We start from the raw sequence: 22,909 nt of genomic DNA, 5'->3' as shown, positions 1-22,909 counted from the left end.
TTATAGATATGAGTCCCCATGCGTGGCCTTCAAGTTGACTTTCACAAATTACTTTGAAGACATCTCACATCAAATGTATCAGTGCTACCTTTTAAAGAATAAGGTTACATATGTGTATGTCGGATTTGGAATTCAATGAAGATTTGTAAATTTTAAAGTGTTTTATTAAGTCATGACTTTGTTCTCTTTATTTACAAAAGGGGGGGAAAGGCTAACAGGAAAAGTCTAAGTGTGATGCCCCAAATCACAGCAAGCTGACGTTCAAGCAGCATTTTTCTCTTTAATGTTTTCAGGTTTTCTTTTGCCTCATCCCTGACTGCACCTGTATTCCTTCCCTTTTGCTCTCCTCTTCCTTCCCGCCTCCCTCCTCTCTTTCCTAACCATTTCTCAGAATGATGAAAAATTACAACATACGAAATATTTACATTCTATTTTTTTCTTTCATTTTTATTTAGTTGATAGCAAGCTGACTGATAAGTGCAAAAGGTGATGGGCCTTGCATTTTTCATACAGATTTCCTTCTACCGTCCTGCAGGATATCTGGTCCCATTTAATTACACCTGTGGGCTGAGAATTTTAATAAGTATTTCTGTGACAAATGTTTTTTCTACATCATTAAAGAATGTGTATTTTTTAAAAAGCCCTGCTTCAAACCAAATAATTAGCTAGAATAAACACATATTATTTTAATTTATAGTAGGTTATGAGTTATTGAATCTTAATAAGAATCTTCATCTTTTCAAAACGTGACTTTTAAATTCAATGGAAAATCCATTACTATGGGAGACACCCTGATGTTATGACATATCATCTTTAGTCAAAAATAAAAGAAACTAAAATTGGAAGTGAAATTCTATTACATAATGACAAGACTAGTAATTTGATTGGAAAACTCAAGCTCAGTAATTACCATAAACTAAAGTGAAACATGGCACTATCGAAAGGCAGAGGCAGATGTACACAATACAGTTTTGAGCGCTGCCTAGACAGTATGTTGGGCACCAGACAAACACTGGCTGCAAACACCAGCCACACAGTCAACTGGGCAGTGTGAGATCAGAACTATGTTCCACACCTGTCCCACCACTCACTGGATCTGTGAACCCAATCCCTGCTCGCTCCGGGTCTTGGTCGCTACATTGATCTTGGGTCTTTTCATCAACTATGTTCTATACCCATGCTGATTTCATTGTTGTTTGTTTGTGTTTCATGGGTGTTTGGTAGAGGAGTGAGATGAAAGCAAAGAAATAGAAGACTCGTCTATCATGTCTTGAAGGAATAAAAAAATTGAGAATGTCCCAAGGCGAGCCACTGATGTCATTTTTATAAAGTCTTGGATTATTGTTCGTTTTAGTCCAGACTTTAACCATGCCAGATGAAAGGTTTAGTGGCCCCAAATTCATTGCATAAGTTTCAGGGATCCAGAATTATACCTTTCACCAGTAGTAGCTGAGAAGTTCTGATGGTCTATAAAGTCGGCAGTGGTGGCCGACTGCTGGTGTAAAGCCTCTTAACAGTAAGAACTCTAAAATGGTTTAAATTGACCATTTAGCTATCTTGCTATCCCACGACCTTGGGGTCTGGCTGAACTTTAAAGACGTTAGAGCATAAACCTGTCATGAATCTTCGGCTTCCTCTTTGTTATCAGTTTACTCAAGCCTCGTTCTCTTATGCGAGTTCTAAAGCAGAAAACACGCTCCTAAAATAATCACTTTTAAAAAGTTCATAAGGATTTCTACTCATATTTGTTCTCACAGCATGCCTGTGGAATAAGGACAGGGAGATGGCGGTGTGGAATTGCAGAGTCTCTTGATGCAACTGACCCAGGGTGGCTGGAGTCAGAACCAGCCCAGCATAGGATAGTCTCAGTCTCCTTTAACCTGACTTCCTGTGACTTCCATCCCAGACTCTCCATGATGCCTGAAATGCTTCTACACACACCTGCAGAAAACATAAAACCAAAAGCTCACCCAATCTCATCACTCTGCACAATTAACCTGCACTAGTGCCTCTCAGCATTGGATGTGTAAAATGGAAGACAGACACACTCCATTAGGTATAGCTTTCATCATTACCAATCTGGAAAAGGACAGAGCAAACTGAAGCACTTGTGCAAATGTAGTTACAAGGTAATCATTTCATTTTAGGCAAGTAAGAAATAAATGATGAAGTGGCTCTTTTTTTTTTTTTTTTTGAGATGGGGATCTCACTATGCAGTCAAAATGACCTAGAAGTCACAGTCCTCTTGCTTCACCTTTGTAAGAGCTGAGAAATTATTTCCTGAGTATCAGCAAAGTTAAGTCCTGAGCCATGTACAGCCACCTTTCAGACCTGGGCACATGTGTGTCAACATAAAATATGTTGACCAGGTGGCAAACTTGTAAGAGAGATAAGTAAATGGGACAGATGAAAGGACCAGGAATTCTGATCTATGGTGTGAGCATTGTACAAAATCTATCATCAAAAAAATGCACGATCCCATCAGCGGTAATGCAGCCATGTCGGTTCTAAAGAGCGTCCTCCCTCAAACTTCAACGGCCCACCCTCTTTTCTCGTCTCCCCTAATTTCCTTCCTTCTTTATTCTTTTGCTTCAGGCATCTTCCCCCACTCACTCTTTACCCTCTCTCCTTCCTTTCCTCCATTCTTCAGAAGTATTTTGGCACTGGTTAGACAACAACCTTCAAAAGATACTGAGACATTAAGATGTCAACCTTTGCTGAGCGCCTGCAATCCTAGCTACTCAGGAGGAAGAGATCAGGAGGATCACGGTTCGAAGCCAGCCCAGGAAAATAGTTCATGAGACCCTATCTCAAAAAAACCCAACACAAAAAACGGCTGGTGGAGTGGCTCAAGGTGTAGGCCCTGAGTTCAAACACACAAAAAGATGTCAATCTTCTCTTCCTGGTCTCTGTTTTCCATCTTCTCACATATTCCTTACATTTGTTTGTTTTCCTATATTTTCTCCTTTGTCTTTTTTAACTCTTTGCTGTTGTTTACTGCAGTGCTGGGGGTAGAACCCAGGGCCTTGTGCCTGCTAAGCAAGCACACTACCACTTTGTACTCACATTTTATCCCTGAGCCAGCCTGGACTGAGAGCCTATTTGTGATTCCCACGTAAACCGGGCTGACAGGTACGCATCACTTCATGCATCTTCTGGTTGGGATGGGGTCTTGTTAATTTTTGTTTTGCCCATTGGCCTTCCATCTCCACTTGCAATCCTTCCAATCACCTTCCAAATAGCTGGATCACAGGTGTGAGCCACCATGTCCAGACATGATTAAGTTCCTTATGTTCCTCACAGGGGAGGGAAGAAGAATGGAGAGAATAAAAAGGGAGAAGGAAGAAAAAGTCAAAACAATAGAAAGTAAAAAGGACTTAGAAACTCCGCATGGCAGAATGCAAGCAAGCACAAGCCCCACAAGAAGTCTGCAGCCCTATCCGGTCTCACGTCCAAGCACCTCCTCCACTCTGTGTATGCTCAGCAGTCTCAGCTAGCTAGTCACAGAGTGGAAAGGACAGAGCTGAAGTAAATGACCCATGGCTAAGGAAATTGGCAAGCAGCTACTTCAGGGGAAAGCATGAAGAAAGACGAATCTAATCACAGTTTGTTTAATGACCTAGTCTCTATGAAAAAGGAACCACCAGGAATAAGGTTACTTATCTGTTCTTCCCTTCGGGTCTAATCCTCTACTTAATTGCCAACCAACTGATATCAAGACCTAACTTTTAGAAGTCATTTGAAAACCCTCAAGTTGAAAAAAGAAATAAGCTGGTTGTGGTGGCCCGTGCTACCACATGTAATCCCAGCTACATGGGAAGCATACATAGGAGGATTGAGGTCCAGGCTGGCCTGGGCAAAAACAAGAGACCTTATGTCACAACCAAAGAAAAAAGGGTTTGTGGTGTGACTCAAACAGTAGAACACCTGTCTAGCAAGCTCCAGACCCTAAATTCAGGGCCTGGAGTGAGAGAGGAAGGGAGAGAAGGGGGGAGCAAGGGAGGGAGGGAGAAAGGGAGGGAAGAAGGAAGGAAGGAAGGAAGGAAGGAAGGAAGGAAGGAAGGAAGGAAGGAAGAAGGAAGGAAGGAAGGAAAGGAGGCCTTGATAATATCCCAATAGTCTGCCCCCACAATCCTCCTCCCACTGTGTGTATCATGATTCACCAGTGAGGGCACCTTGGTCCTACAAATACATGGGTGCATCTTCCAATTTTAGTGTCTTTAATAAAAATGTATTATTTACATGATGTCTAGAGCAGTAACCTGCTGGCCAGAGCCTTACACTCAAGGTCATATGTTGGTTTAAGTGGGTATGATTAGAGCTTACTGATTCCGCTTAGTGGTTTGCTGTAAATCAGCCTATAGTAAATTGTATTACAAAGAATATAATTAAAAATTGAAGCGAGAAATTACCCAAAAGAACATTCTCTTCTGGCCCCCATACTGTGCTTGAATATCTCTCACACTGATCTACTGAATGTTGACCCTTTAAGTTCTAAGAATATTCTTTGCTTTCCAAATGTCAATTAATGTCATGGAACTGATCTTCCTCCTCTCAGAGACAATCTCTTTTGTGGCTTATTGTAGCCCAGGTGAGAGTCTCTAGATGTCAACATCAAATAGAAGTGAGCCACCAAATGGACTGAACGCAGGAGGGAGATAATGACAGCTAAGTTACCTTTTCCTGGTGACAGCAAAAACCTTTTCAGGTATAGTCATGCTTGAATATGACAAAGCTCTCCCTTAGACTTACGAGCAATCTGTAAATAAGCATATTTGATGAGATAACAATTGTTTATGATCCCAAAGTCATTTTCCATCCCTCCAAGACTGTAGTCAACTCAGAACAAGAATTCGAGTCCAGCTAGGAGGCTAGAGACAGTTTTGAAGTATGATTATCAGTTCCCTAACTTTTGCCCTCAAAGAAGTTGAAGGCTTATGTTCTGATGATTACCTGGGGCAGTTGATAAGAATACAGGGATATGACGTGGTCACCAGGCTGACATATTACAATGCCAACAGCTTCTTCAATGAAGGCATAAAAGGAAACTTGAAGATGTCGTCCATATTATTTACATTGCTATGATAGCAGCATATTACAAATGCACATAAATTAAAGTGCTTTGTGAGTCATAACCATGTGTGATCAAAGTGAGAAAGCTCACTTTATATAACCTATTTCTAACATTTCTGAGTAAAGTTTTTTTTTAAACTGGTTAAAATTTTTATCTATGGATAAAAGCAATTAATTTCTAACTTTACAAACCCCAATGAACTGAAGAAGAATATAGTCAGCCCTCTGTATCCACAGGCTCCCATCCTTGAATTCAACTAACCATGGATTAAAAATATTCAAGGAAAAAACTGTCTACACTGAATGCATACTGACTTTTTGTTCTTGTTATTATTCCTTAAACAATATAGTATAAAAACTATTTACAGAGCATTTACCTCATAGTAGGTATCATAAGTAACCCAGCGATGACTTAAAGTATATAGTATGACAAATACCACATTTCTGTGTAAGAGATGTGTGCATCTATGGATTTTGATATCTGTGTGTGTGTGGAGGTAGGAGGGGGAGGGTGTTCAGAAACACGTCCTCCATAGATAGTAAGAAACAACTGTATATGAAAAAACCAGAACCATGACTACAAAGGAAGGAGGCCTTGTGCCCAGCCTCAGGTGTCTTTCACTGTTGAGATGTTAATGCTACCATAGTTCCACCTGGCCAAAATGAATCAGAATAGAAAAATCGGTGGCCAGGGACTTGCCCTGTAAAGAGTGCCAGTTCATTGCTTTGCTTGATTCTCATCACAATCAGCACTCACTCATCAGTACCTGTGTCCCCAGGTGGGCAAAGTCAAAGCTAGAGATTATCAAGTTCACTGAGCTGGTAATGGCAGAGCCAAGCTGGCCAATGTTCCCAGCATGGTCTCCAAACATTTCCAGGAAACCAAAACAGGAACAGGAAACACAAGAAAGGAAACAGGAATGAATTTCTCCTATGAGATCATGCTAAATTCACAGGCACTTTGGGAACTGTGTCTGGCCTGGGATAAGGGGAGTCCCTGAGCAGTATTCCTACTGTGTGAACACTGCACTTCACAGCCCTGAAGGAAGAGTTCAAACCCACGGGGGACTTCTGCCTTCCACTGCAACCTATGAGAGCTTGAAAGCCAATACTCTTGTTCCCACAAAAGAAACAGACACATAAAACGAAAACCAACAACTCTTATTAGATCTATCTAAGAACTAAGGCTGTAAGACAAACCACTGGCCTGAAAGCCAGGAAGACAGACAGATGGATTCAGAAACTCACAGCATTCTGGGAGCAGATTGCTGCATAGCTAGGCACTGCTGGGAAAATTGAAATGGTATTGACTAATTGTTGGAGTTGAGAATGACTCCACTTGGAGAGATAAAGACTTACTGGTGCCCGGCCACACTTGTGTCAAGTTTTTACTGCTAGAAGACATATTGAGTTCTCAAGGTGAAGAACACAGAAAAATCGTCTGGGTTTCCCACAGGGGGAAGGAAAAGAAACTATATTGAAATACACCTAGGGTGCCTTTGTTTCCCTAACAAAGGAAATCCTCAGGGACAACCACTTTATCAGAGCCTAACCAATAGGAGGAAAGGGAAATTACCAACTCCAGACACTCCTGGCCTTCTTGTGTCACATAGGAGATGGCAGCAGGTAGTGAGAAGCACTGGTGATGGTCAAAGCCCTGGGAAACAGGCTCAACAAAAACCTAAGGCCTTACTGTAGGGCTATAGAACAATATTCTCCCCCACACCCTATTACCACTTCACAGGGCTCTTATGAAACAATGGGGGACTAGACCAGAGGCTCACACTCTACTTGAGGAGTGATGAGCTAGCGTGAACATGCACGCCTGTACTCTCAGCAACTTGGGAGGCTGGGCAGGATGATTATTTGAGCAATGAAGTGAAAGTCAGTCTGGGCAACACAGCAAGACCTGTCTCAAAGAAGAAAAAAAAGTGACTAGGGAGGCCCAAAAGACAACAGGGGAGACATAAACAAGGACTCTGGGTTGAATTTGAGCCTCTGACATCTGTAACTACAGTAAAGAGTAAACACTGCTAAACTCCTAGCCATGCAATCACTGAATCTCACACTAAAGGCTGGTTAACTCACTTCTTTTTTCCTGGTACATCATGTCTGACTTTCAACCCAAAATTATAAGACATGGTAAAAGACAAAAAGTACAGTCTGTCAAGGCAAAGCAAGAATCAGAATTAGACTCTGATGTATGACATAGATATCGGAATTATCAGACAGGGAATTTAAAATAACTGTGCTTAATATACTGAGGGTGCTAAAAGAAAAAGTGGATCACATCCAAAAACAGATGGATAATGTGAATGTGGAGATGGGAACTCTAAATAAGAAAGAAAAATCTAGAAGATAGCAACATTGTAACAGAAATAAAGAATGTCCTTGATGGGCTGATGAGTACACTAGACACAGCTAAGGGATGAAATGGCAAGCTTAAAGATATGTTAATAGAGACCTTCCAAACTAAAAGGTAAAGCCAAAAAAGTAAAAAATGCAGAATAGGATATTCGAGAACCAGGGGACAATTATAAAAGGTAATGGTAACACCAGGAGAAGAAAGAAAGGAACATTTAAAAGCAAGAATGGCTCAGAATTTTCCCAAAACTAATGGAGAATATTCCATCAGGTATGTAGGAAGCTCAAAGAACACAAAGCAAAATAAATAGCAAAAAAAATAAAAAATTGCAATCAGGCATGTCATATTCAAGCTGAAAAAAGCCAAAAACCAGGCTTGAAAGAAGAGGAAAAAAAATACCTTTTCTTGGTAAGAATAACATCAGACTTCTTTTCAGAAACCATGAGAACGAGAAGAGAGTTGAACAAAATATGGAAATTATTAAAAAGAAGACAACTAAGAACCTAGAATTCTCTCCTCTGCAAACTTACCCTACAAAATTAAAAGGTAAACATATGTTCACTGACAAACAGAAATTGAGGGCTTTGCTACTTGCACACCCACTTTGCAAGACATGTGAAAAGGGAACGCTTCACAGAGAAGAAATTTGTATAGGTCAGAAATTCAGACCTATATAAAGCAAAACAAAGTAGCAAGGAAGAAATAAGTGACAGTAACATGAAAGTTCAATCTTAGTCTTAACTGATCTAATGGGTAACTGTTCAAAATAATAAGACCAGCAGTAGGCTTGGTGGTCACAGCTTACGGACAGGTAAAATGCCCCAAAGTTAGAACGTGACAGACAGCAGAGAGAGATCTTTTTTCTTGACATTGAGACAGTAAGTCCAAAGGACTCATTTTCAGCACGGAAAAAGTGCTTATGAAGACTCCTAAGAAAGTATTCAGCAAACTCTACAGGAGAATCCACAAAACAAAACAGAAACAGAAACAGAAAGCAATGGTGTTACAAAGCTTAGATTTCTGAAGGTGAAGCCAGCAGTGTCTTGGGGAGCTCACATCACAATGGAGAGAACCAGAATCTCACGGAGGGTGGGAGACTTATGTCAGAATACTCCCAAGAAAGCCTACCCATGGAGTGTGATGGCTAAAGCCCACTGGACAATGCCTGACTGCAGAAGTGCGCCCCAGAGAATGGCCAACGTGCAACGAACTTGAGGCAGTAACAACAGAAGTGACACAACCAAATTTGGGATAAAGAAAAAAAGAGTTGGGTGCGGTGGTTCATGCTTGTAATCCCAGCACTTTGGAGGCTGACGTAGGAGAATCGTGAGTTTGAGGTCAGCCTGAGCTACAAAGTGAAACCTTGTCTTCACCTTCAGAAATCTAAGCTTTATAACACCATTGCTTTCTGTTTCTGTTTCTGTTTCTGTTTTGTTTTGTGGATTCTCCTGTAGAGTTTGCTGAATACTTTCTTAGGAGTCTTCATAAGTACTGGGAAAAGTCAGAATTGCCTTTCGGTGCTGAAAATGAGTCCTTTGGACTTACTGTCTCAATGTCAAGAAAAAAGATCTTTCTCTGCTGTCTGTCACGTTCTAACTTTGGGGCATTTTACCTGTCCGTAAGCTGTGACCACCAAGCCTACTGCTGCCCAAAAACAAGAGGAAGGAAAAAAGAAAAAGAGAAGAAAGGAGAGAGGGAGGTAAGGAGGGAGTAAAGGCGGGAAGGAAGAGGAGGATGAGAGAACACACATTGAAACACACACATGTTGTTAAGGACTCTCTGGTAACATATAAGGCTCTTTTGGACACTTCAACCTACTGATGGCCTCTTTAAAGAATCCCAGAGACTCCTTAAAGTACTAAATGCATGGGAAGTATAATTCTAACACTTTCATTTATTTTGAACCACAAAGTTTTGGAAAATGTTGCCAAAGATAGGCATTACCCTGCTTAAATAATGACTTATTCTAGAAGTGTAAGTTTTCCCTTTTTATTAAAATATGTGATTTTCCTTTGAAGTCCTTGGACGCAAATACTACTTACATATACTTTTTTTTTAAAGTCATACTTAGAGTTTTACTTCAGAACACTTATGAAAAGAGCCAAGTCTTTACAGCGCAACTTGTTCAGTAAACAAACTTCCCAGTTCTAAGCACTGGTGTGAGCCCTGCTCCCCTGGTAAGAGTGGTTTTTCTCCCACTCTCCACCCTAGCATACTCTTCCAGGCACTTTTCAAATGCTGGAGTGAAGTAGGACCTTAGATAACACAAGAAACACAGGGAGCACATATGCCAACTATACCTATGTTCATTTGGGATGACTCCCTTTTCCCAGGCCAGAACTTCAGAGGGGGTGTGCAGAAAATCTGGTCTGTTCCCCTAGTTGGAAAAGGAATTCAAATCTCTTTTCCCATCCTCAGTACAAACATTTTTCAAGTCACTGTCCTGTATGAACCCTAGCTGAGGAAAATCGGTCCTTCTTCTGGGGAGCGAGGGGGCACTGGGGATAGAACCCAGGCCCATTGCACATGCTAGGCAAGCACTCTACCACTGAGCTACAACCCCAACCTTTGTCATTCTGTCTAGCCCACGGTGGCCTGGAACTTGCAATGGATCCCAGCTGGCCTCAAACTCACAATCCCCCTGCCTCCACCACCCAGGTGCCGGGTCCCTTACCTGGCTCTGAACACTGGCCTCAAATATAAGCTCCTTGAGAACCAAGCTTCAATGCTCTAATTTCATTTGTATCTCTACAGTGCTGCTCATCCTGACATGGCTTGGGGCCTTTATCAAGGTAGAGGTCATCAAGAGTTTTTATTTTTCCACTGAAGCAAGATCACAGATTCAGGCAAGAATTTAGAAATCATCTGGTATTGTAAGCCATGCCATCCCTCATCACCATCAAGCTGATGAAGGAGTCCCAGCTCACCAGCTAAGCAAGCCCCCATGGATCACGCCCATCAAGGGAAACACAACAGCCACCATGCGATCTGTAGCACAGCCAGATGCAAAGGAAGCCGCCAGGTTAGCTTCTCTATCTGCCAAAGAAATGTCATCTGATTATACCCCAGGAAGAAAGGGGACAGATGGATTGATGTGACTAATGACATTAGCTTCCTCGCCCCTGGAAATTAGAAACAGAAGAAAATGCAAGAGTGAGTACCCATCAGCTTCACTGAGGTGAGGGCTTAGTGGCACTCGGTAACAGTAGGGCTTGTTTCTTGCTAGAAAGTACGTTTGCTTTTTATTGTGCTTTCTTCCATTTCTTCTGAGGACTAGCTGAGAATGCCCAAGTGAAATCTACTAGAATTCAGTCACTCATTGTGGACCCACACCCAGGGAATCACAATCATAACATTTCTAGGGCATTGCTCCCTGAATACAAACAACTAGTGACAAGGGACCTTGACACAAGAACAAGGAGAAGAGAGTCTTAAAATGTCCGCAAGGATAAAAAAAGAAAAAAAAAGGGAAATGAATACTACAAGTCCAAGAGAGAAGAGATGAAACAGAAAGAAGAGGGCAGAGAGGAAAGATGTTAGGAGAGGGTCTGAAGAGAGGCCAGAGGAAATTATGGAGCTAATTCTCCCTCTTTCAGGCAAGCTTGTATTAACAGATGTGTGTTTATTCTCCCCACGTTTAGCTGTCAGAAACTTCATCTGTTAAAACATTACTTACGAGGACTAAAAGAAAGCTGATACAGTAAATTTGATTAAACAACACAATAACAATGACAAAAACAACACTTATTTTTGAGTGAGCTCTGTTGAACTCTAATAATAGTGATATAATTGCCAAGTTTAGATTAAATAATTAGAATTTCAAGGAAACAAAAAAAAGAATGTCATTTTTCATACAGTGAGATGTTTTTTAAATTTGCCTTAATGTAGGATAACAAAACAGTGGAAAAATGAAAAATATGGGGGGGAAAGGCAGTTACAAAGCAGAAATACGCATAGAAGAGGAATCTTTGTCAGTTTAAAAAGAAACTTTCAGGGCTGAGAACAGGGAGGGTTCCCACCAGAACCAGATTCATAGGTGTGAGGTGAAGTGCACAGAAGGTTTTGCCTCAACAGAGAAAGCTAAAACCCAACATAGCAATGTCCCACTGCTGCCCAACCAATGAGCAAGAACCCAAAGGATAATTGTGTTCCAGATCAAGCATGAGAATACTTACAAGACAAAAAATATCCAGCTTTCAGTAAGTTAAAATTCAGCTTGGGCCATTCCAATAGCGATCATTCACCATATAAACAAGCAAAAAATACAATCCATAATGCAGAAATGTATCAGTGAATCAAAATGGGACAGACCTAGAACTCTACAAAGTGTTAGGATTTGGCAGAGACAGACGTAACAGGTTGTCATAACTCTATTCTATGCATTCAAAAAGTTTACTAGAGACATGGAAGATACATAAATATACATAAAAACCCAAGGTGAGATTTCCTTAATGAAAACTAAAATATCTGAGATGAAAAGTTGAGAGACAGAAGGCTTGCCTAGCCTGCACAAGACCTTTGGGTCAGTCACAAGAACGGAAAAGAAGAAAAGGAGGGGTAGGAAGAGAGGGAGGAAGAGAGAGGGAAGGAGGGAGAGAAGAAAGGGATGGAGGGAAGGAAGGAGGCAAAGGAATAGTGGCAGACTAGATAATGAAAAGGTTAATGAATTTGAGGACCTAGCAATAGAAATTACATAAAATATAATATAGAGAGAAATGGAAAGAAAAAAAAACACAAAAAGAGTAAGTGAGCTTTGAAACTTACTCTTTGAAGTAACATTCCTTTGAATGGAAAGGACACATGACATAGTAAATGATGAGCTGCTATTAAGGAAGTATGTAACTTTATAACTGCTGAGTATCTATTTTTAGAAAAGTTTTCATAATCAATGTTCTTAGCTTATGCCTTACAAAACAGGGGTGGGGGGTGGGTATCAAATTAAACACAAAGTAAGTAAAAGAATGAAAATTATAAGGATCAGACCAAAAATAAATGAAATAAAAAAAATGATATAGGAAAATCAATGAAACTAAAAGTTCATTCTTCCAAAAGAAATACACTGTACCAGTCAGATAAGGGAAAGAGAAAAGCAAAATTATGGACATCAAGAATGACATTTCAAGATCAAGAATGACATTTCAAGGTCAGGAATCATTTCAATGTCTGCATATTAATAAGGAAAATAAGGGCCAGACACAGTGACTCATACCTGTAATTCCCAATTTTCAGGAGACAGATATCCCAGCTACTCAGGATTTTGGTTTGAGGACAGCCTGGCAAAAAGTTAACCAGACCCTGTCACAACCAAAAAGTTGAGCATGGTAGCACACAGTCTGCGATCCTATAGCTACATGGAGATGTAGCTTGGAGGATTCAGTCCGTGGCAGGATCCACACAAAAATGTGAGTTGAGACCCTATTCAAAAAATAACTAAAGCAAATGGGGTACTGGTGGCTCATGCTTGTAGTCCTAGCTACTGAGGAGGCAGAGAACAGAAGGACTGCAGTTGTAAGCCAGCCCCGTGGATAGTTTGCAAGACCCTATCTTAAAAATATCCAACACAAAACAGGGCTAGTGGATTGCCTCAAGCCGTAGCATGCCTGCCTAGCAAGTATGAGGTCCAGTACCACCAAAAAAAAAAATTAAAAATAAAGCAAAAAAGTGATGGTTCAAGTGGTAGAGTGCCTGCTTAGCAAGCACAAGGCCCTGAATTCAAAACCCCAGTACCTCAAAAAGAAAAGGAAAATAAAAGAATGTTAGGAACAACTGTATGCTAACACACTGTGCAACTCAGAGGCAATGGACACATTCTTTAAAGACAAAGCTAAAAAGATTTGACAAAAACTCATCACACCAGGAACAGAACCTGCATAAAAGAATGTTTCGACAAAACAAAATGAGACGGCATCAGGATGGAAAAGGATAAGGTAACACTGTGTTTATTCACAGATGACATGAAAACCCAAGGATCTATAGAAAAACTACCCGAACTAAAAAATGCATTTATCAAGATTGCAGGATATACAATCAATACACAAAACACAATTTTATCTTTCTACACTAGCAACAAACAATGGGAAAAATCCAATGAAATCTACAAAAAAGGTACTAGAACTAGCAAATAAATTTAACCAGATTGCAGAATATAAGATCAACATACAAAAAACATTTTTATTTCCATACCTGAGTAACAACAACTGAAAAGTGCCTTTAAAGATCTTCCATGTATCACAGCATACAAAAGATGAGTATGACAAAAGATCAGGTGAAAGATCTATACAATGGAAACCACCAAAATTTCTAAGAGAAATTTTTTGAATTTATGTAAGTAAATTCATGAATTGATTGGAAAACTCAATACTGCAAAGATGTCTTTTCCATCCACAGTGATCTACACATTCAAAGGAATTACAATCAAAATCTCAAGAGTTTTTTTGTGGAAATTACTAACATTCTAAAATTCATACAGAAATGCAAAGAACCTAACACAGTTTTTTAAAATAAGACAAAGATGCAAGGCAATCACTACTTTATTTCAAGAATTATTTTAAGTCAGGTGTGGTGGCAATGTTTTTAGTCCCTGCACTCAGGAAGCTGAGGCAGGAGGGTTATGAGGTTGAGGCCAGCCTGGGCTACAGAATAAGACCCTGTCTCAAAAAAATGGATTATTTTAAAGCTACAGTAATTATGATACTGTGATTTTGGAGTAAAGACAGACAAACAGATCAGAGAAAAAGAATCAAGTCTAGAAATAAACCAAAACGTATATAAACACCCAATTTTAGCAAATGCAATTCAGTAGAGGACTTTTCAACAAATGGTGCTGGAATAACCCTATGTCCATATATCTATAAGCAAAAATATCCACAAGCAAAAAGGAAGTTTAATCCATACCTTATACTATATGCAAAAAGTAAGTGAAGACAGACCTACATGTAAAGCCTAAAACTATAAACTTGTAGCTGGGTGTTGGTGGCTCATGCCTGTAATCCTAGCTACTTGGGAGGCAGAAATCAGGAGGATTGAGGTTCAAAGCCAACCCAGGCAAATAGTTTGCAAGACCCTATCTCAAAAATACCCAACACAAAAAAGGCTGGCAGAGTGGATCAAGGGGTAGAGCATCTGCCTAGCAAGCTTGAGGCCCTGAGTTCAAACCCCAGTACTGCCAAAAAAAAAAAAAAAAGAAACCAAAAAAGTATAAACTTCTATAAGTAAGCATAGGAGATAAGCTTTATGGCCTCAGGTTAGCCAAAGATTTCTTTGATTCAAGACCAATAGCACAGTGCATTTAAAAGACTGACAAGACTTTTTCACAATGAAAAACTTTGGGCACTTAGAAGACACTTGTACACTATTAAGAGAATGAAAACACAGACTGGGAGGAAATACTACTTACATGTTTTGTATCTGATGAACAATTTACATCCAAATATATAAGAAACTCTCAAATTTCAACAAGAAAACAAACCTCATAAGGTAATCGGCAAAAGATTTGAATAGACACTTCATCAAAGAAAATATACATCCAGAAAAATAATCACTTGTCATTATGGACAGGCACAGGAGAGCCCTGCACAGCTGTGATAATGGCTAACACTGACAAGTCTGGCTACACGTGTTCTGGGGACAAGGCAGAAGTGAATACTTGCACTGCTGATGGCAACATAACTACTCCTGGAAAAAACATCTGGGTCATTTCAGCAAAAGTTAAATGTAAACCTTCCACGTAATCTATCTGATACACCCTAAGTATTTAACTGGAGAAATGAAAGCCTATGTCCACACAGAGACTTGTACATGAATGGCCATAGCAGCCTACTTTAATGGTCAAACCTGGAAACAGCCTGGAAACACTCCATTCAGGTTGCTATAACAAAATACCTTAAACTAGATGGTTACTAACCACAGAAATTTATTCTTCTCAGTTCTGGAGGCTGGGAAATCCAAAATCAAGGCACTAGTCAAACTGTCAGCTGATAAGGGTTCCTAGGGCTATCTTTTGCTACAATCTGCCAGGGCAGAAGCCACAAGACACCTCTCTTTTATAATGACACTAATCTTATTCATGAGGGTGAGGCCTCCCAAAGGCCACACCTCCTAACACCAGCCTGTCAGAGTCAGTTTTGAGGAATCCAGCCCAAACGTCCTTCAACTGGTGAATGGTTAAATCAACCCTGACATACTCATATAATGGACTGTTATTCACCAATAAAACATAATGAAATATTGATACTCACACATGGATAAATTTCCAAAACTACACCCAGCAAACAAAATTCTGAAAAACTAGAGTACATACCACATGGTTTATAGGCACACATTCTAGGAAACTCCAATCTGTCATCAGAAGATGGGAGGGGGATGGAGGAGAAAGGGAACTTTTGGTGTGATGGATATGCTCATCTCTCTGAATGTGCAGTGATGGCTCCACAGATGTACACATGTCAAAATTCATCACATGGAATGATTTAAACAGATGCAACCTGTGCATGTCAAGTGTGTCTCAATAAGTTGTTGAAAACACAACACTAAACAAAAAAACAGTACTTGGTTTCTTTATAACCAGAATATATTAAGCAAAGCAAAACAGAAAATGCTCTACTCAGCTCAATATTAGTGAATTTCAATCAAAAGATGCTTTGGGGTACTGGGTATAGTATCTCACACCTGAGATTCCAGTTATTCTGAAGGTAAAACTCATAAGGATCGCAGTCAGGAGCTAGCCCAGGCAAAAGTAAGACTCCATCTAAATCAGTAAGACAGGCATGATAACACATGCCTGTGAACCCAGCTACAAGGGAGGCATGGGTAGGGCAATCACCATCAGAGGTCTGCCCCAAGACCTTACTCAAAAAATAACTAGAGTAAAAAAAGGCTACAGACATGACTCAAGCAACAGAGTGCCTGTCTATGAAGTGCAAGGCCCTGAGTACAAACCCCAGCACCAACACCAAGAACAAAATGTTTCTAGTCTACCCACCTTGAAAACTAATGGGGTCTCAGCACAAAAATGGAGCCAGGTACTATCCCCTAAGCAACGTTCTCTATATGGGTAGAAGCAGCCATGGTGAGAGAAATACCCTTGTTAACTCTTCATACAAAAGAGTTCTTCATACAGAAGCATTATGATGGCCTAGGAAAATTTCCTTGGTAACTCATACTTATTTGTTTGGTAAGATTCACCTAGGGCTATAGAATCTAATTTTTTTAGGACTCCCTTTTTCTGCATTCCTTCTGACAGGATGTACTTTGTTAATATGCTCCCCCTGCACCAGGCATTCATTTAGCACCTAATGTGCAAAAACCAAAACACTAACGGCAGATAGAAAGGAAAAGAGTTTGCTCCCTTTTCTGGTGACAATTGTGTTAATTTTCTAAAGTAATCTAAGTTAACATGAATAGAGTATCAACATAAAATCAATCTCAAAGGACATCACCACAAAAGAGAATGAGGGGAGTGGAGTCCTCAACAGGGATTTTGGGAAGAAGAGAATGTTGAGTTCACTCATTCCTTTATCTTCCCATTCATTCACTCATTCAACAAAGAGTCTTTAAGCCAGAATGCATTATATCTGTGTCTACAGATCTCTGCATGAAGATAAAAGCGATTCCCAGCCTTCCTTTACCCTCATGAGTCTGTGAAGAGAGAAGAAGATGAGAGAGGTAGAAGTTTGGATGTTGTGTTAGTCAACTTTTACCTCAAGAACCTGAGATAACAGCTAAGAGACAAGGTTTAGTTCGGCTCAAAATCTGGAGGTTGGCCACATTGCTTTTGGGACTGTGGCAAACAGGCTCACCACAAAAGAATGTGGTGGGCAAATCCACTCACCTCATGTCCAGTGAACACAAAGCAACAGGGAGGAGGGGGATCCCACAGTCCACTTCAAGGGCACACCTCCAATGACCTAAAGACCTCCCACTATGCCCCACCTCTTAAGGTTTCATCACCTTCCAACAGTGCCTTGCTGGGGACCAAACTTCCAACATGGGGGTCTTTGGGGAGGCATTTAAGGTCCAAATTATAGCAGCCCCCTACTCATCGTCCTTTACCCTCAGTGAGTTCCTTCAGTGGAGGAAGGGGTGAAAGTCTGCATGGCAATGAGGATTTGTATTTGAGAAGGAGCACTGAAACTACGGAACGGTGAACATGCTAGATGTGGGAAATACTGGGAAAGATGAGAATGTGGTTTCCACCTTAGAGATGCCCACAAAATCAATGGAAAACAAGATGAGAAAAGCACAATTGTGTGTGTGTATACATAGATATATGTGCACACACATATATACATATATATTGTATACATGAATATATTCACATATGTGTATACATAAATATGCATACATATGTATACTTCAGTATATACATATATATGATAAATATTTTAATGAAAATATACCAGGTGCTATGGGATCATGGAAGAGAAAGTAGCTGTGGAAGCCAGAGAGGCTTCATGCAACATGAGGCATCTGCCCTGAAAATTGTAATGAGGCTCCTTGATAGAAATTAGAACAGGTATGTTCCTATAATTGTTTTGTAAGTTAGTGTCTTAGCTCATTTTTCTATTACTATAACAAAGTACTGGAGACCAGGTAATTTATAAACAATAGGAGTTTTTTAGGTCATAGTTCTAGAGGTTAGGAAGCCCAAGAACACGATGCTGGCAAGGGCCTTTTAGCTGCATAACTAGGCAGAGAGCACCAAATGGCAAGAAGGAGCAAGCGTGCTGGATTGGTCCTCTCTTCTTCTTCTTCTTAGAAAGACACTAATGCCTCTCCTGATCTTATCTTATTCCAAAGGCCCTACCTTCAAGTACTGTTAACATGTGACTTGAGAGCACTTGCCTAGCAAGCACAAAACAAAACAAAAAATATGACTTTGACAACTACGTCTCCAACACATAAGCTTCTGAAGACACATTCAAATCATCGCAGGAAGTCATGAGACAAGACGAATTTGAAGGAAGATCACCTTGTCAGCATGGAAGACGCAGGACAAGACCAGACACAGGAAAATCAGATGGAAAACGTCTACAAGAGTGCAGGTGACAGGTGGCAAGGTACTGAATTTAGAAAGTGACTTTTAGGATGGAAAAGAGGGGAGAGACTTCAGAAGAGTCTTAGATATGGAGTCACTCAGTGAAGGTCTAATATAGGGTAAGGGAGAGCAAGAGACCAGGACTGAGCTGCATTTCTGGTTAGGCGATGGAAAAGGCCACCAGTGGTACAGGAAGGAGATAAGGCATTTATGGTGGGAAATGGTGCAATTGAAATGTGTAGGACACAGCCACACGGAGCAGCAGTATTCTCGGGTGCAGGTGTGATTAGGATTCATTGTCATGGACTAAAGTGCCAAGTGCTACAAGGGGCTCCTGTCTTACACAGTATCAATGTGTCCCTTAGACCTGCAAGCAGTGCTCTCAGGTAATTGCAGCAGAAGAATGTCAACTTAATGATGAAAGCAGAAGTTACATTGAATGGGAGAGGGCAGAGGAGAGGTAGAAAACAATGTTGCAGGAAAGTGACAGAATACATGATCACACTAGAATTTGCAAGAATCCTTAGGAAAGAAATTTTCCTAAGGATGTTCTAAGAAAAAGATACTGTGCTTGTTCTTCCGGAGTTCTGGTCTAAACGAAGAGTGCCGTGGGTTGTTCTACCTGGCACTACTCTTCAAGAATCCCATGGCTCCCTAAGAAAGGATGATGCAAAAAGAGAAAAGGGATGCACACACAGTGCTTCCCTCACTTGTCCTCTAACTCCTAACATGGGTGCAGACGGGGAAGTGCCAGAAAAGGGCACCTACCAAGTTCCAGCTGCGGTGCTAGGCTGAGGCAGAACGAGGAATATGGCAGGCACGGCCTTGCCCAGATGGGCAGCAATCAGAAAATGGGAGTATGAACCCCACCATGGATGGCTAGTTCAGACAAGAAAGTCTCAGGCACTGGGGCACCGCATGGGGAAGGAGGTGCCCTACCCTGGGAGGAGAAAAAGATGCCTCCAGGAAATAAGCCATGAAACTCCCCATTAAAATGAGTAGGAGTTATTCCAGGGAGGACACAGTTGCAAGGGTGTTTCCACTGAGGAAATGTGTGGAAGCCCTGAGGTGGAAGAGAGCATGAGACATCTGTGGGTGTCATTATCATCTAATCAGTGATCACCAGGGTTCAAATCCTGACTCCACCAAAAACATGTTGCATGACCATAGGCAAAGTCAATGGAAAAAAGGTTAGTGTGGTAGCATGTGACTGTCATCCCAGCATCAGTGGGAAGCCTGAAATAGGACTAAAAAACGAGAGTCTATCTCCAAAACAAGTAGAGCAAAAAGGACTGGAGGCATGGCTCAAGGGGTGAGAGTGCCTGCTTAGCAAGCATGAAGTCCTGAGTTCAAACCACAGTACTGTCAAAAAAAAACCACTCTAATGTGAGTTGAGTTAAGCAAATAACACATACATAGGATGTGTTACCTATTAAATTATTATTATATATTTTGAAATTTTCTACTATGTGTCTATGTAAAATTTAATTATTGAGAATTCTCTTTTCTGCTAAAAGTAAAAGACGATATGAATGTCTTTTCATAAAACAAGTTAAGGCATAGTTTACATATAGAACAATCATCCATTCTAAGAGTATCGTTCAATAATTTTTAGTAAGCAGCCATCATCATCACAACCTGGTTTCAAGGAATCTCCATCAACACAAAAAGTTCCCTCACATGTTTTTTCAGTCTTTCTCCTCTTTCAGCAATAGATGCAGGCAGGCTTCTGAGCTCTATCTCTCTAGACAGATTTGCTATCAAATGGAATCATACAATACATCGTCTTTTGTGCCCAGCTTCTTTCACAGAGCCAGTGTTCCTGAGGTGCATCGATGCTGCATTCCCTTTATTACCAAACAGTACTGTGCTGTACAGATAAGCATACTTTGTTTATTCATCCATCAGCTGGTGGACATTTGGGTTGTTTCCAGTTGTGGGTTGTTATGAATAATGCTGCCATTAACATTTGCATGGAAGTCTTTGTGTGGGCATGTATTTTCATTTCTCTTGGGAAGATAGTTACAGGTGGAATTGCTTGGTCAGATGCTAACTCTATATTTAAGTTCTTAAGAAACTACAGACTGGGTTTGGTGGCTCACACCTATAAATCCAGCTTCTTGGGAAGTGGAGATCAGGAGGATTACAGTTTGAGGCCAGCTGTGGCAAAAAGTTGGCAAGATCCCATCTCAACTAACAAGTTAGGCATGGTGGTGCAGACCTGTTTTCCCAGCTATGCAGGAGACAGAGGTCTAAGGGCAGTGGTCTAAGGGCAGCTTGGGCAGTAAATGAGAGCCTATCTAAAGCACAAGGCCCTGAGTTCAGTGCTGCCAAAATAAATAAATAAACTGTCAAGCTGATTTCCAGAGTGTCTTCTATATTATATTCCCACCAGCAATGCATGGAGGTTCCAGTTTCTCTCCTCATTCTGGGTTCAACACAAGCTGGAAGTACCAGTGAAAATATTTTGGGTTATTTGTATTATTGAGTGATAAGCATTCTTTCTGTATACTAGATACACATTCTTTGTCAGATATATGCTTAGAAAATATTTTCTCCCAGTTAGTGGGTTGAAATTCCCTTTTCCTTTTATGGGGAGAGGGGCAGTATTGGGATTTGAACTCTGGACCTTGTGCTGCTAGGCAGGTGCTACACCATTTGAGCCACATCACCAGCCCTTTTTGCTTCAGTTATTTTTTGAATAGAGTTGTGCATTGATGCCCTGACCAGCCTGGACATGATCCTCCTGTTTATGCTTCCCATGTAGCTGGGATGGCAGGCATGTACCACTATACTCAGCTTTATTGGTTGAGATGGGGTCTCATAAACTTTTTGCCTCGGCTAGCCTCAAAGTGCAATCTTCTGGCCTCTGCTAAATTTTCATTTTCTTAATGGATGTGTTAGTCAGATGTGACAATCAACTTAAAAAAGGAAAGATTAATTTTGTCTGGCAGTTTTAGAGGTTTCCATTCAGAGGCACTGATCCCATTGCTTGAGTCCATGGTGAGGCAGAACACCAAGGTTAGGAGTATATGATGGAGCGAAACTCCTCACCTCATGGAAGCAGAGTGACAAGGAAGCATGTGGGGTCCCATTAGCTCTTCAAGGGTCCACTCATGGTGACCTCACTTCCTTCCACAAGGCCCCAACTCCTAAAGGTTCAACACCTCTTGAAAATGCCACAGGCTGATGACCAGGTCTTTAGCATGTGTTCTTTGGGGGATATTTAAGCTCCAATCATAACAATAGAGTCACATGTTTATTTTTTGTTCACCCCTCAGTTATCCTGGAGGACTTGTTTTCCTTATCTCCTTTAATCTAGTCATGCATTATAGCTCATGAACTCTTGGTTGTAGTGTGTCAATACCTTATCATTTTCTTGGAGCTTTTGATTAAGTTCAAGAAAATCTACTGCAAATCAAATCTAGCTCTTCATAGAGCCAATTCCTTTCACAAATGGATTCTACCATATGTCCTTCAGGAATGATGTCATTGGCCCATGATAATGAGAAAAGGCCAATGAAATACATCCTGGTTTATTTTAAAAATATTTTTAAAATAATACTTTTCTCTAGGATATTTTCTAGTCTTGGGTCAGAACTAACTACATTTTCTGAGAAGCAGGTTTTCTTTCCCTGAAGACATCATCATATAACAGGGTTTCTCCTTCTCTGCTGTCTCCCTGACGCTCGGAGAGTACTGTGGATCACACAGATTACTGCTGATGACAGATGCAGAGTGGTTTCACCCACCTGCTGTACATCTCACCATATTCCTTACTATGGATGTTTTCTGTTGTGTAGGATGGCAGCAATTTTGACTGGTTCTTGTCTAAGTTCACCAACACTACCTCCCAGGCAACACACAGCCTTCAGCCCTTCATTTTTCTAGGCATGGATGCAAAGCTTATGCCAGTGGGAGCTGAGAAATATGTGTGTGTTGGGGGAAAGGGGAGAATGAGCTCAAGCCTTTCCTTTCTCATGTAACAGTGAGCAACTTAAATCACCTACCCTGGTGAATCATATTCTAATGGGGAAGAGAAAATGAATAAATAAATAAATACACAATGCAATCTTCACACTTGTTGACTGGAGAAAATCACAGCAAAGGAAGGGTGAATGTAACTGGATAAGCAGAGCACTCATTTTGACACAGAAGGGCTCTCTGAGAACAGGGAGCACCTGAAAATAAGTTCGAATGGTGAGGAGAGCACTTTGTGCAGATTAGGAAGGGACAGAGCATACTGGGAGCCGGACAAGCAAATGCAAAGTCCCTGGGGTAGACAGGAATGTCATGTCTAAGGGTTAGGTAGGCAGAGGGTGAGGTCAAAGAGGCAGACACACAGCAGAGGAAGGAAAGAGAGGGTGAAGACTTTGAAAAGGGAAAAGAATAATAGGTTTCCAGGCTCACTGTGGCTACAAGGTGAGAAGCAGGGA

At 40.7% G+C, this 22,909-nt stretch overlaps 1 protein-coding gene across 2 annotated transcripts in view; it reads right to left on the bottom strand.

Annotated features, from left to right (window-relative positions):
* The window catches only part of Gabrb3 (gamma-aminobutyric acid type A receptor subunit beta3), a 229,922-nt gene that overhangs the window by 149,257 nt on the left and 57,756 nt on the right, over positions 1-22,909 (bottom strand). The gene's annotated exons all lie outside the window — the stretch shown is intronic.

Source organism: Castor canadensis, chromosome 19 (genome assembly GCF_047511655.1).
Source record: "Castor canadensis chromosome 19, mCasCan1.hap1v2, whole genome shotgun sequence".
In the NCBI taxonomy this organism is placed as follows: domain Eukaryota; kingdom Metazoa; phylum Chordata; class Mammalia; order Rodentia; family Castoridae; genus Castor; species Castor canadensis.
The sequence above is the reverse complement of the archived record's forward strand: the minus strand, read 5'-3'. Positions and strand labels throughout refer to the sequence as shown.